Source organism: Phyllobates terribilis, unplaced genomic scaffold, assembly GCF_046119375.1.
Source record: "Phyllobates terribilis strain yellow unplaced genomic scaffold, ASM4611937v1 Scaffold_3__8_contigs__length_932513732, whole genome shotgun sequence".
Taxonomy (NCBI): domain Eukaryota; kingdom Metazoa; phylum Chordata; class Amphibia; order Anura; family Dendrobatidae; genus Phyllobates; species Phyllobates terribilis.
Genome location: NW_027362763.1, coordinates 881,042,519 through 881,056,838, shown reverse-complemented (window position 1 = coordinate 881,056,838; position 14,320 = coordinate 881,042,519).

The following is a 14,320-nucleotide window of genomic DNA, read 5'->3' as shown; positions in this document are numbered from 1 at the left end:
CTGTTAGGCCCCACGGGAGGACTTAGAAGATGGGAGTGATATCTGGCTTTTGGAGCGCAGATTTTGCAGGTAACATTTGCAGCATCCCAAAGGTGCCAAAGCAGAAGAAAAGTGACCCTATTTTAAAAAATAAACATCTCGTTGAATTCATCTATGGATGCAGTGACTATTTTGGCCCCACAGATGTTTTCTCTGTGCAACATCCACTCCATGCTTTTTTGTAGAATTACAAATATGTTACCTTAGTGACCATACATTGTACCCATCTTGTACTTCAGGAGACACACTCCCCAAAATTTAAGTGGGATCTCCCCACTACAGCAATGGCAATTATGTGGACGATAACAGCGGTTTAGGCACACACTGGGGCTCATAAGGTAAGTGAGCATTTGTATTTGAGAGCCCAGATTTCACTGGATTTTATTTGAAAGGTGTGGAAGACATGTCGCTTTTTCAGAGCCTTTGTTCTACCAGTAATGTGGAAACTCCCTATACTTCCAACGACAGATGACGATCCTGAGTGGAGGCTTGATTTGTATAGGATAAGTTGAAGCTTTTATTGCTAACATTTTGGTGTATATAACATTTCTTTCAGTATAAGGGTAGTGTCAAATTCTTGTGCTCTACAATGAGCACTTATGTCGAAGTTTCCATCATAATCCACAAAAATGCGATTCAAATGAAACCCCCAACGGAACCACTCACTATAATGAAGAAGATGAAGACAAGGTGCTACCCACCTTTTTAGGTGTGCACACAACTGTGGTCGACCACACTTTTGTTCACTAAAAAAGAGACTAAAATGATGGGAAGTTGCTGGAACAGGAGCCAGATGTAGTCCAAAGTAGTAACTCCAACTGCATTGTTATAGTGAATATTTTTATAGGGGGTTTCATCTGAATCACATGTTTTTGGGATTTACAAAGAAACCCTGACGTAAGCACTCGGCGAAGAGCACAGGATAAATATGAACTGAGCCTTATTCTGATTTTTGGGAGGCAGAATGAACAAATACAGGTGGATCTCACTAAATTCGAATATCATCAAAAAATGTATTTATTTCAGTTCTTCAATACAAAAGGTGAAACTCATATATTATATTGAGTCATTACAAACAGTGATCTATCTCAAGTGTTTATTTCTGATAATGTTGATGATTATGGCTTACAGTCAATGAAAACACAAAAGTCATTATCTCAGTAAATTAGAATATTTTATAACAACAGCTTGAAAAATGTTTTTAAAATCCAAAATGTTGACCTACTGAAATGTATGTTCAGTAAATGCACTCAATACTTGGTCGGGGCTCCTTTTGCAATAAATTACTGCATCAATGTGGCGTGGCATGGAGGTGATCAGCCTGTGGCAGTGCTGAGGTGTTATGAAAGCCCAGGTTACCTCAGCTCGTCTGCATTTTTGGGTCTGGTGTCTCTCATCTTCCTCTTTACACTACCCCATAGAGACTATGGGGTTATTGTCATGGAAGTTTGCAGGCCAATCAAGCACAGTGATACTGTTATTTTTAAACCAGGTATTGGTACTTTTGGCAGTGTGGACAGGTGCCAAGTCCTGCTGGAGAATGAAATTTCCATTTCCAAAAAGCTTGGCGGCAGAGGGAAGCATGAAGTGCTTTAAAATTTCCTGGTAGATGGTTGATGTAGCACCCTGAGGATTCGGCTGCTACAGGGGTATTACACCTCAAGCCAGAGGTGTGGTATTCCACTCCCGGGTAAGGATGGAGTGTGGAACTGAGCTAGATAGCTGCATACACTACATACATCCCATTTCCGGGGGACAGACCGACGGTACTCCCACCAGTTTATGTGCAGGTACGACAGTGTCTGTCCCTGGCTGGAGTGGGAGGGGGGTGGAACATCCCAGTAGTGTAGGGGCAGATAGGGGGAGCAGTCTGGGTAAGGCTAGGAGCTCATTGGGTGCTGGTCACCTGAGCTCACACATAGAGGGAGTATATAAGGTGGGCACCATCTTAGATCAGGGTCAGTCTGTCAGAGTTCAGTCAGAGGAGCAGAGCAGAGAAGCTCAGCCAGAAGGGCTGACAGGCAGTTGTGGTTCCGGCTGGGCCCAGCTCCAAGGCCAAGTCTGAGAGAGAGAGAGGAGTCAGAAGGACCCAGAGAGAAGAAGAAGGAACCCCAAGACCCCAGAATACAAACAGCAGGGTGAAGGGTTGGCACCCAGGGTACCGGATCCCAAGCTGGTGGAGGCCACTAATCCTCAGCCAGAGACCGGAGGTCGTGGGCAGGATCTGCCACGACCCTCACTAAATCCACTAGGAAGGCATACCAAGTATAGGGTCAGGGAACCCAGAAGAGGTATACCCACCAAGAGACCCGAGGGAGCCGGACATAGGTGGATCCCTGGTGAGAACGGCCAGAAGAGAGGGAAAGTCAGACAGGAGCTCAGGACCACGCTCCAGAATTGCTTGGGGGTTGGCCGAGTCCAGGACCTGGTGGACGCAGCACGGCTCGGGTGGTCGCTTCAGGCCAGAGTGACCATAAGAACACCCGTAAGTAAAAACCCCTGAACTACACAGCCCGACTCTGAGTCTTCTTGCTTAGCTCTCCTGCACCTGCACAACCACCATCCTCTACACCTGACCCCCTGAGGCTATACCCCTCCCATTGGGGGTTATACTACCACAGCTGCACACATACCACCAGCCTCAGCGGACCCTTCTGCAGCGGCGGCCTTTTGACCGCAAATCAACGGGTGGCGTAGTCGACACTAAGAACATTTAACAACATCTGTAAAGACTGCCACACACTGAGTTTGACACCCTGGGCACGGACCGGGTCGCCGCCACTCGGAGACTACAACCCCCATCTGATCCGGTTCCGGGTATCCCCAAACAGCACTGGCCCAGGGGGCGCGTCAACTTTGGCGTAGTCGGCAGGATTTCGTGCCCGCAACCACCGGGTACTGCGTGCCTGAAGAAAAGTTCAAATTTACCTCAAGAAGAAGTCTCCCGCCGGTTCCAGAGGGTCCATCAGCGTGAGAGAACTGCCCCTGGAACTGACAATCACAAAGTTGCCCCGGGACCACCTTCAATGTGGGCGGAGACAGAACAAGAGAGCGAAGATGGGTGCAGCCTGGAGGAGTCTGGAGAGAGCGCACCCGGAGACAAGAAGTCTGGAGAGGACTCCGGAGAAGTCGTACCCGGAGATGGAAGGAGAGTCAGGCAGCACCGACCCTGTGGTCAGGAGCCTGCTGCAAGCAACAACCCCACTAGGCTTAGTGGAGATCCTGGCACAGCTCCCCCGAGACCGGGAGTGTGCGCAGACTGCGCTGGAGCGCCTCGCATGGAGGATGGCCCAGGTGCAGCGAGAGACGCTGACGGAGTGGAGCCGAGAGATGGCCCTGCAGGCAAGAACCCGCCAGCGAAGCACGCCACCCGAGACGAGGAGACAGACCGCCTCTGAGGATGGTGCAGGAGGAGTGAAGGCCGGAGACGGCGCCGAGAAGGGAGCTGGACAGATGGAGGCAGGTAAAGGGGACGTCACTACCCCGAGCCGAGAAACCGCGTGCCTGCCCCAGCTCCCCGTCGCAGAGCCCGAAATTCCTACTGCCGTGCCCGTCGCTGCATCGTCACCGCTCCAGACAAGGCCTCAAGCAGAAGCCGCGGCCGCGACCCCTGTGACGTCACGCGCCTCAACCCTGAGCGCGGCAAAGCAGGAAACACCACCGGCCTGGTCGCAAGGTCTAGTACCCCCGGGCGCCGCAGTACCAACAGCGCCCTCTACCTCCACTGAGCCACCGGCCTGGTCGCTGGGCCAAGTAACCCCGGGCGCCGCCGTCTTCACGGTGCCCTTTACCTTCAGGGTGCCCCAAGCCTGGTCGCAAGGCCTAGTGAACCCGGGCGCCGCTACCACCACCGCGCCCTCAACGTCCACCGTGCCGCACCTGGGTGAAGACTTGTTTGCCCAGCACACGTGCCCGGATGGGCAGCCCTTTGTGTGGCCACCGGAGTTCCACCATCCCCGACTCCGGAAAGAAAGACCCCTAGATGAGCCCCTGATTCCGGTTCCGAAGCCCGTTGAGATCACCCCACTCTCGTTGGAGGAAGCACAGTTTGCGTGGGACCCCACCGGAGGAGACCTCATGGGATTCACCCAAGAGACTCGGGCAGCCGCAGCTGAGCGTGCGGAGTGCTGCCGGCAGCAGTTAGAGGTCTTCGACCGGGAGCGAAGAGAGAGGCGGGTCCGAGAGCAGCGGCTGCAGGAACAGAGCGCAGGGCAGAAGAGCAGGACCAGGAGAGACCCCCGTGCAGCTCACGGTCCCCGTGCCACCGGGACTGTAATTAAATTCCAACTGCAGCACGGTTGGGGTTTCATCAGGGATCATCACACCCCCGGCGACGTCTTTGTCACCAGAAGAGACGTGGAGTCCCATCTGCCGGAGGGACACAGAGGTCGTGACCTATATGTAGGGGACGAGGTCACGTTCACCCGGCACAAGTGTGCCAAAGGACCCTACGCCCTCCATGTACACCGGCTGACGGAGGAGGAGCTACGGTGTGAAGAAGAGCAAGAGGATCCGGACGGGTCTGAAGGAGGAGCAGGAGTACGCCGTCATTAAAGTACGGTAAAGAGACTGTACATAGTTACCCGTCAGGGTATATGCCATGCTGCTAACTTAAAATAAGGTCCCCGTTGGGACAAGTGTGAACTGTTCCAGTGTGTCCCATCTCCCCACAGGCTGAGGACTGTGAGCAGCCATCCCTTTTCCCCACTGGTCGAGGACTGAGAGCGGCCACCTTCCCTTGTATATAGTTGCGCTTTCTAAGGCGCCCCCTACCGGTTTTATAGGAAACTGTTGTTTTTACTACAAGAGACTGTCGCACTTTACCCGGTCACAAGTTGCACCGTGGCCGGAGGAACAAGAGTGTTATTTATGAAAAGCTTTATATGAAAAGTTTATGCTGATAATATATGATGTTTTATATGTTTATGTTTTATGAAAAAAAAAATGTATGTTTGTGGATGTTTTTATTCTTTTACAGCCCGAGGACGTGCTGTGGTTTACCAGGGGGGAATGTAGCACCCTGAGGATTCGGCTGCTACAGGGGTATTACACCTCAAGCCAGAGGTGTGGTATTCCACTCCCGGGTAAGGATGGAGTGTGGAACTGAGCTAGATAGCTGCATACACTACATACATCCCATTTCCGGGGGACAGACCGACGGTACTCCCACCAGTTTATGTGCAGGTACGACAGTGTCTGTCCCTGGCTGGAGTGGGAGGGGGGTGGAACATCCCAGTAGTGTAGGGGCAGATAGGGGGAGCAGTCTGGGTAAGGCTAGGAGCTCATTGGGTGCTGGTCACCTGAGCTCACACATAGAGGGAGTATATAAGGTGGGCACCATCTTAGATCAGGGTCAGTCTGTCAGAGTTCAGTCAGAGGAGCAGAGCAGAGAAGCTCAGCCAGAAGGGCTGACAGGCAGTTGTGGTTCCGGCTGGGCCCAGCTCCAAGGCCAAGTCTGAGAGAGAGAGAGGAGTCAGAAGGACCCAGAGAGAAGAAGAAGGAACCCCAAGACCCCAGAATACAAACAGCAGGGTGAAGGGTTGGCACCCAGGGTACCGGATCCCAAGCTGGTGGAGGCCACTAATCCTCAGCCAGAGACCGGAGGTCGTGGGCAGGATCTGCCACGACCCTCACTAAATCCACTAGGAAGGCATACCAAGTATAGGGTCAGGGAACCCAGAAGAGGTGTACCCACCAAGAGACCCGAGGGAGCCGGACATAGGTGGATCCCTGGTGAGAACGGCCAGAAGAGAGGGAAAGTCAGACAGGAGCTCAGGACCACGCTCCAGAATTGCTTGGGGGTTGGCCGAGTCCAGGACCTGGTGGACGCAGCACGGCTCGGGTGGTCGCTTCAGGCCAGAGTGACCATAAGAACACCCGTAAGTAAAAACCCCTGAACTACACAGCCCGACTCTGAGTCTTCTTGCTTAGCTCTCCTGCACCTGCACAACCACCATCCTCTACACCTGACCCCCTGAGGCTATACCCCTCCCGTTGGGGTTATACTACCACAGCTGCACACATACCACCAGCCTCAGCGGACCCTTCTGCAGCGGCGGCCTTTTGACCGCAAATCAACGGGTGGCGTAGTCGACACTAAGAACATTTAACAACATCTGTAAAGACTGCCACACACTGAGTTTGACACCCTGGGCACGGACCGGGTCGCCGCCACTCGGAGACTACAACCCCCATCTGATCCGGTTCCGGGTATCCCCAAACAGCACTGGCCCAGGGGGCGCGTCAGTTGACACTGACTTTGTTCTTGATAAAACACAGTGGACCTACACCAGCAGATGACATGGCTCCCCAAACCATCACTGATTGTGGAAACTTCACACTAGACCTCAAGCATCTTGGATTGTGTGCCACTCCACTCTTCTTCCAGACTCTGGGACCTTGATTTCCAAATGAAATTCAAAATTTACTTTGCATTTACTTAGTGTCAATGACTGCCTTCTGGACATCTGTCAAGGCAGCAGTCTTCCCCATGATTGTGGAGCCTACTGAAACAGACTAAGGGACCCTTTTAAATGCTTAGGAAGCCTTTGCAGGTGTTTTTTTTTGTTAATTATTCTAATTTACTGACGTAATGACTTTTGTGTTTTCATTGGCTGTAAGCCATAATTATCAACAGTAACAGAAATAAACGCTTGAAATAAATCACTCTGTTTGTAATGACTATATAATATATGAGTTTCACTTTTTGTATTGAAGAACTGAAATAAATTAACTTTTTGATGATATTCTAATTTAGTGAGATGTACCTGCATATAGAAGTTAAATAATTGTTTTTATTTTTATGCCTTTCACTGTGCTGTATAAGTGAAAAATGGCTTTATTCTTTGGGTCAGTACGATGTCAATGATACCAGATTTATAAAGGTTTTTTTTATGTTTTGCTACATTTACACACTAAAAATACTTTTTTTGTCTTTTATCTATGTGCTATCCATGAGTCCTTTTTTTAATGTTGGTGAGACATCCATGTGACGTCCGTGTGCGATCCATTTTCATGCATCTACACTGAAATGTATGTGATTAAATAGAGTTTCCTAGATTTATAATAAAAATGTATCCATAAAAACTGGATTTCACTTTGATATTCTGTATGGCATCCGATTTTTTTACGAATTCATAGACTTATGAGACTCAAAAGAAAGTAGTGCATGCTGCCATTTTATGCTCATGGTCAGGTGGGCCGAGAAAAGAACCGTTCATCTGAACAGCCCTATTGAATAACATAGGTCAGTGTGCTGTCCATGTTCTTTCTGATCAAAAATTGTATAGCCCACGTCAGATATATATGCTCGTCTGTGTGAGACCTTACACTGACACAGCCTATAAGACCCTGAAGAGGGTAGGGACCTGCAAATTTCAGGAAATTCTACTCATAGTCGATTCACTCTTCTCATGTATCTTGCATCTTCATTGCAAGTGTGTCAACCAGGGTGGGGATCAATTGTGGGACCGACTGAAGATGAATGTGTGATATATTGTAACTTGAAACTGAATAACCAGTAGTGAGTTACATGGCTGTCTGATGGGGATTTTTCCACCAAGAGACGGGTAGGACTAGAGAAAAGAATTAGATACAGATGAGTCAATTGATTTGATGCATATCAAATTTCTATCAAATTTTTAGGAACCCAGTGAATTCGCCGGTTGGGTGTCCCCTAGCGACTTGCAGTTATTACATGACATGGTAGAGCACAGCCAATCAGGAGGACCAATCATAGCTTGTATGAGAGCAGAAGCAGGGAATGCAGCAGTCATTTTGTGGTGAATCTGGATAGTCAGAAAACATTACAACTCACAGCGGAGCCATAAAGACAGGAAGAGAAAGTCATAAAACAGTGAACAAATTGTGCACAACGTGTGTGTGTGTGTGTGTTATAGTAAAGCACTGAGAAAAATAGAGTGTGAAAAAAAGAGAATAAAGCAGAGATTCAGTTGAGTAAGAGACCGGCGAGCTGGCAGGGATTAAATAGAATATTACTGCTGCAAAGGACTGGCACATGATTTATTTCTTCCAAAGACTATACTAAAAGCCAAAGGGCATTAATTACTCATGGAAAGGCAATTCCCACATCTAAATGGAGAAGAGTACTTTAAAGGTAATAATCACGGATACTATAGCAACCTTCAAAAAGGGCTAGATGTTTTCTCACTACAAATGTTATTGAGGGTTATAAATAATCTAACCATAATCTATAGCTATAATTAGTTGATATTAGTTGAACTTGATGGACCTATGCCTTTATTTAAAGGGAACATGTCACCAGGTTTGACCGATATAAAATACGGCCAGCACCTTTTAGCCCTCATAAACAGCATTCTATAATGCTGCATATATGCCTCCGATCTGACCTGCAAGAGAAGAAAAATAGCTTTTATTATACTCACCTGGAAGGGCCGTCTGGTCTGATGGGTGTCGTTCATCCTGGTTCGGCGCCTCCCTTCGTCTTTTGATCCCATTCTTCTTCTTGCTTCATGTGGATAACACGTCTAAGTCATCCACACAGGGTCCCTGGCATCGCGCTCCTGCACAGGTGTACATCTCTGCTCTGTTGAGGGCAGAGCAAAGTACTGCAGTGCGCAGGCACCAGGAAAGGTCAGAGAGCCCTGGCACAAGGCTTGTCAGGGCAGAGAGGTACGCCTGTGCCGGAGCGTGATGCCGGGGAAACTGTATGGATGATGTAGGGATGCGTCATCCACAAGAAGCAAGGAGGATGGCAACGAAAGAAGAGGGAAGGCGCCGGACCAGGATGAATGACACCCATCGGACCGAACCACCCCCCAGGTAAGTATAATAAAAGCTCTTTTTCTTCTATTGCTGGTCGGATCGGAGGGTTTTACATACAGCATTATAGAATGCTGTATATGAGGGCTAAAAGGTGCTAGCTATATCTCATATTTTATTATTTATTTTACTCACTTATATAGTGCCATTAATTTCACAGTGCTTTACAGACATTACTGGCACTGTCCCCATTAGGGCTCACAATCTAAATTCCCTATCAGTATGTCTTTGGAGTGAGGGAGGAAACCCACGCAAACATGGGGAGAACATACAAACTCCTTGAAGATGTCCTTGGTGGGATTTGAACCAAGGACTCCAGTGCAGCAAGGCTGCAGTGCTAACCATTGAGCCACTGTGCTGCCCTATCAGCCAAACCTGGTGACAGGTTCACTTTAACCTATGTAACTATTCTGTTAAAGACATCTGTCTTTTCTGACCCCTAATTTCCTAAGTCACAGCACTTGCATTACTAAGAAAGATATTCCCCGACTTATTCCAGTTGATGCAATGAGGTTGAACAAATGACTCAAGCATTTAGCTGTGTGGGTGGTGATAATGATGGCACTGATAGCCATGGTAGTAGGGGCACTGCCAGTGGCAGCTAAGAAGGTAGTGGCACTCTGAGACAGGGCAAATCTAGAGTTAAGATTCAGGAAGGAGGGGGTAAGGAACTCAAGACATTGAGAAAACTGTCTGCTGAGTCAGTGTGACTGTTATGATCTGCTACAAGCACTAAGGAGAGAAAGGAGATATGTCCCTACAATAGAACTAAGCTAGATCCCTACGATGTAACGGGGAACCTGATCCTGCGATCAGACCCGCTACAGTCCTCGGCTAGTCTGTACGAAGACCTATAGATGCAAGGGAGGGATCCCTACAAGAACTAGGGACTGGGATAAAGTTGGGCACCTCCTAGCAGAAATTGTAGCAGTAAAAGACAAACACACAACATAGAACATAAAGGTCCGAAGACCTAGCTAAACAGACTGAGAAAGGTAACAAAGCACCAGGCTAACTTAAGAGTAGAAATTACAATGAAGTCCAGCAAGGCCAGGAGGGCAGAGCAGGATTAAATAGGCAAACAAGGTCATGTGACCAGCAAGATAGAAAAAACTTAACAGGAGAGTTCTAACAGTGACATGCAGAAAAAGTGTTGTGCTCCGGAAGCATCCAGCAACTAGAGGGGTTAACAGTGACTGGAGAAGGGGAGTGTTTTAGCAGAGCCCCAGGGGGATTGTGGGGAAGTTGTGTACTGTCTGGCTGGAGATGAAGAGAAAGGTGGTGTGTGTGTTCTGTATCTCACAGAAGCACCCCTGCAAGTGAAAAGAATTCAAGTCAGGAGTGAAGCTAAGCACAGGTCAGGCAGAGTTCCTGAACTAGCAGTGCAGAGTATTGTCAGGCAGAAAGATAAGGACTGGAAGAAATGGTGTCACAGGGATCATCTCCCTCAGCAAACCCCCCCACCTCCTCCATCTCACTGTGCTGTAAAGAATGCTGTGTTCATTAATGTGCCCTTTCATTAGAACTGTGCTGTCCTGTACTACTGGGCAGACTGTGAACTGCTGTGCTGCTAAGGCAACTGTACTGTTTGTCACTGGAGCCTGTTGCTCATAAGACTTAACTTGCACTGGCTGTGCAGCTTCTTATTAAATGCTACTGTTCTACTGTTTATGAGGACTCTTGTCAAGTGTGTCTGTTCAGCAAGTGAAACAACCTGCGTGTCTGTGCCTGAGGGTCAATACACCTGTGTGCCTGAGAGAAGCTGCAGCACATGGTCTATGGTTCCCCCAAGATTCCAAAGAATTCATGCAACCTGTCTCGCCCCTATCTGAACTTAGTGGCGTGCGTGTAACATCAGGAATGATCGTGTAGAGGACAGGACCCAGAAATCAGATCGGGGTGACGAGGAGGGGATGTCATCAGAAGAGGAGCATTGAAGATCTTTGAAGAAGAGCATTGAAGAGATGATATCCGGCCAAAATACAGTTAGGTCCATATATATTTGGACAAAGACAACATTTTTCTAATTTTGGTTCTAGACATTACCACAATGAATTTTAAACAAAACAATTCAGATGCAGTTGAAGTTCAGACTTTCAGCTTTCATTTGAGGGTATCCACATTAAAATTGGATGAAGGGTTTAGGAGTTTCAGCTCCTTAACATGTGCCACCCTGTTTTTAAAGGGACCAAAAGTAATTGGACAATTGACTCCAAGGCTATTTCATGGACAGGTGTGGGCAATCCCTTCATTATATCATTCTCAATTAAGCAGATAAAAGGCCTGGAGTTGATTTGAGGTATGGTGCTTGCATTTGGAAGGTTTTGCTGTGAAGTAAACATGCAGTCAAAGGAGCTCTCCATGCAGGTGAAACAAGCCATCCTTAAGCTGCAAAAATAGAAAAAAAAACATCCGAGAAATTGCTACAATATTAGGAGTGGCAAAATCTACAGTTTGGTATATCCTGAGAAAGAAAGAAAGCACTGGTGAACTCATCAATGCAAAAAGACTTGGGCGCCCACGGAAGACAACAGTGGTGGATGATCGCAGAATAATCTCCATGGTGAAGAGAAACCCCTTCACAACAACCAACCAAGTGAACAACACTCTCCAGGAGGTAGGCGTATCAATATCCAAATCTACCATAAAGAAAAGACTGCATGAAAGTAAATACAGAGGGTTCACTGCACGGTGCAAGCCACTCACAAGCATCAAGAATAAAAAGGCTAGACTGGACTTTCCTAAAAAACATCTAAAAAAGCCAGCAAAGTTCAGGAAGAACATTCTTTGGGCAGATGAAACCAAGATCAACCTCTACCAGAATGATGGAAAGAGAAAAGTATGGCGAAGGCGTGGGACAGCTCATGATCCAAAGCATACCACATCATCTGTAAAACACGGCGGAGGCAGTGTGATGGCTTGGGCATGCATGGCTGCCAGTGGCACTGGGCCACTAGTGTTTATTGATGATGTGACACAGGACAGAAGCAGCCGAATGAATTCTGATGTATTCAGAGCCATACTGTGGGCTCAGATCCAGCCAAATGCAGCCAAACTGATTGGTCGTCATTTCATACTACAGATGGACAATGACCCAAAACATAAAGCCAAAGCAACCAAGGAGTTTATTAAAGCAAAGAAGTGGAATATTCTTAAATGGCAATTCAGTCACCTGATTTCAACCCAATTGAGCATGCATTTCACTTGTGAAAGACTAAACTACAGACAGAAAGGCCCACAAACAAACAGCAACTGAAAACCACCGCAGTGAAGGCCTGGCAGAGCATCAAAAAGGAGGAAACACAGCGTCTGGTGATGTCCATAAGTTCAAGACTTCAGGCAGTGATTGCCAACAAAGGGTTTTCAACCAAGTACTAGAAATGAACATTTTATTTACAATTATTTAATCTGTCCAATTACTTTTGGTCCCTTTAAAAACAGGGTGGCACATGTTAAGGAGCTGAAACTCCTAAACCCTTCATCCAATTTTAATGTGGATACCCTCAAATGAAAGCTGAAAGTCTGAACTTCAACTGCATCTGAATTGTTTTGTTTAAAATTCATTGTGGTAATGTCTAGAACCAAAATTAGAAAAATGTTGTCTCTGTCCAAATATATATGGACCTAACTGTATCTTCCAGGGGCAGATCTGCTTCTTTTGTGTGCAGCTTGGGAGAAGATAATGCTGGAATGGCTGTTGGTGGAGAAGGCTCTACAGCGTCTGAAATCTCTGGTCATGATGTAGATGGTGATGTATGGTCATATTAGCTGTGAGATTTTTTTGTTTCCTTTTGCAGTGTGCAAGCTTTGCAGGAGGAAAGCAAGTCATGAAATTCCTGAAACAAATTTATTAACTTCAGTTCTCCCTCAGTACATGAAAAGGCATCACCTGCTCAAGTGGGAAAAGCAAACAGGGTCTCAAGATGAACTGTTCTCCTCATTATTACCTTTCCGGTAGCCAAGATGCATCCTCAAGCAGTACCTATTCAGTGTCATCATCATGAACTACTGTTTTTTGTACTCTGACTAATTCTCCTCCTCCTTCTCCATTGTACCATCATATATATATATATATACTTGACTGTGAAGCCAGGATACAACAATATCTGTCAAGTCATCTGCCTGTGTGCCAACTCAACCCCCACCTGGACAAGATGCGGGTGGTGCAGTTGCTGCATTTAGGAAATGATGGAATTTGCTCAGTTTCGCTGAAAGATATCCAACCACTATTATTATTCACAGATAGGGGTGTCCACTTTGTGCTCTCATGTTCAGGAGAATGTGGCCCACTCTTTTCATTTGTCATTGAGCTTGAAAATGCAGTGCACTTATGCAATAATGGGCAGGGACATCTTTCACTGCCTCGCGCAACCAGGATAGGTGGTGGCACCTCCGCTGTTGGGCATTAAGTCTTGCTTCAACACTACACAGCTTTTATCCACCACCTTCTACATCCACTCCCCATCATCCCATCTGAAACAGCAACATGGCAGAACATTGCATCCATTCTCCTTCCTACCCGCAGACTTTGTGTTATTTGAAGCTGATGAGCTACCAATCTGTTTTACAACTCATGAGTAGAGATGAGCGTTGTTTGACTCGAACTGTTCGCCAATCTCAAATTTGAGCTGTTTTGGGCGGTGTTCGAGCCGTTCGACGAACACGAACGATTTGAGAAAAATTCGTCTGTTCGAGGTTATGTTCGATAACTGTTCGTGTACCAAAATCATAACTGGATTTTTTCTCACTAATGATGAAAATTAATGTTAATACGCAGTTTGAGTGTACAGCGGGGCGGGGGGAGGGGCAGAGGATGGATCTCTGCAGGAATAATGAAGATCTCCATTTTTTTTTCCTCTTTCCCGCATTTACAGTGGGGAGGTGCAATCTGTCAGCCTATCAGCAGCGCACACACGGAGCGAAGTGCTTTTTTTCACACAAGCAAGGGCATGTGTCATTGGCAGTGTATGTCACATGTCCTTGCCCTATAAGACCAAGCCATTTTCCCCATCGCCACCATTTTCTCACTGCTGCAGCTGCGTGTTAGACGGCACCGCTGTTGCTGTGTGCGCTATACCTTGTTAATTTCAAGCCAATTTTCGCACAAATATACAGATAGCTTGGGAGTAGGGAATAGTTGTGATTGCAGTCCTTTTAAGGACTAGGTTACAGCATTTCCTACGACTTTTATCAGGCAGGTCTGTGCTCTTAAATAGATAGGTTGTGGGAGTAAAGACTAATTGTAATTGCAGTCCTTTTCAGGACTAGGTTACATCAGTTCCTATCAGTTTTTGCCAGGCAGGTCTGTGCCAGTGCTGTGCAAGTTTTTTTCACAGCATTTGGCTGAATCTAGCAAAGCTAATCCTTTTTGGCCTATTGCAGAGTGTGTTAGTCAGTGGAGTAGCCTATCTGTGTTGCAAGATATACCACCTGTGTATAGAATACCAATTTTTTTACTGCACCTAGTGAAGTAAAATCT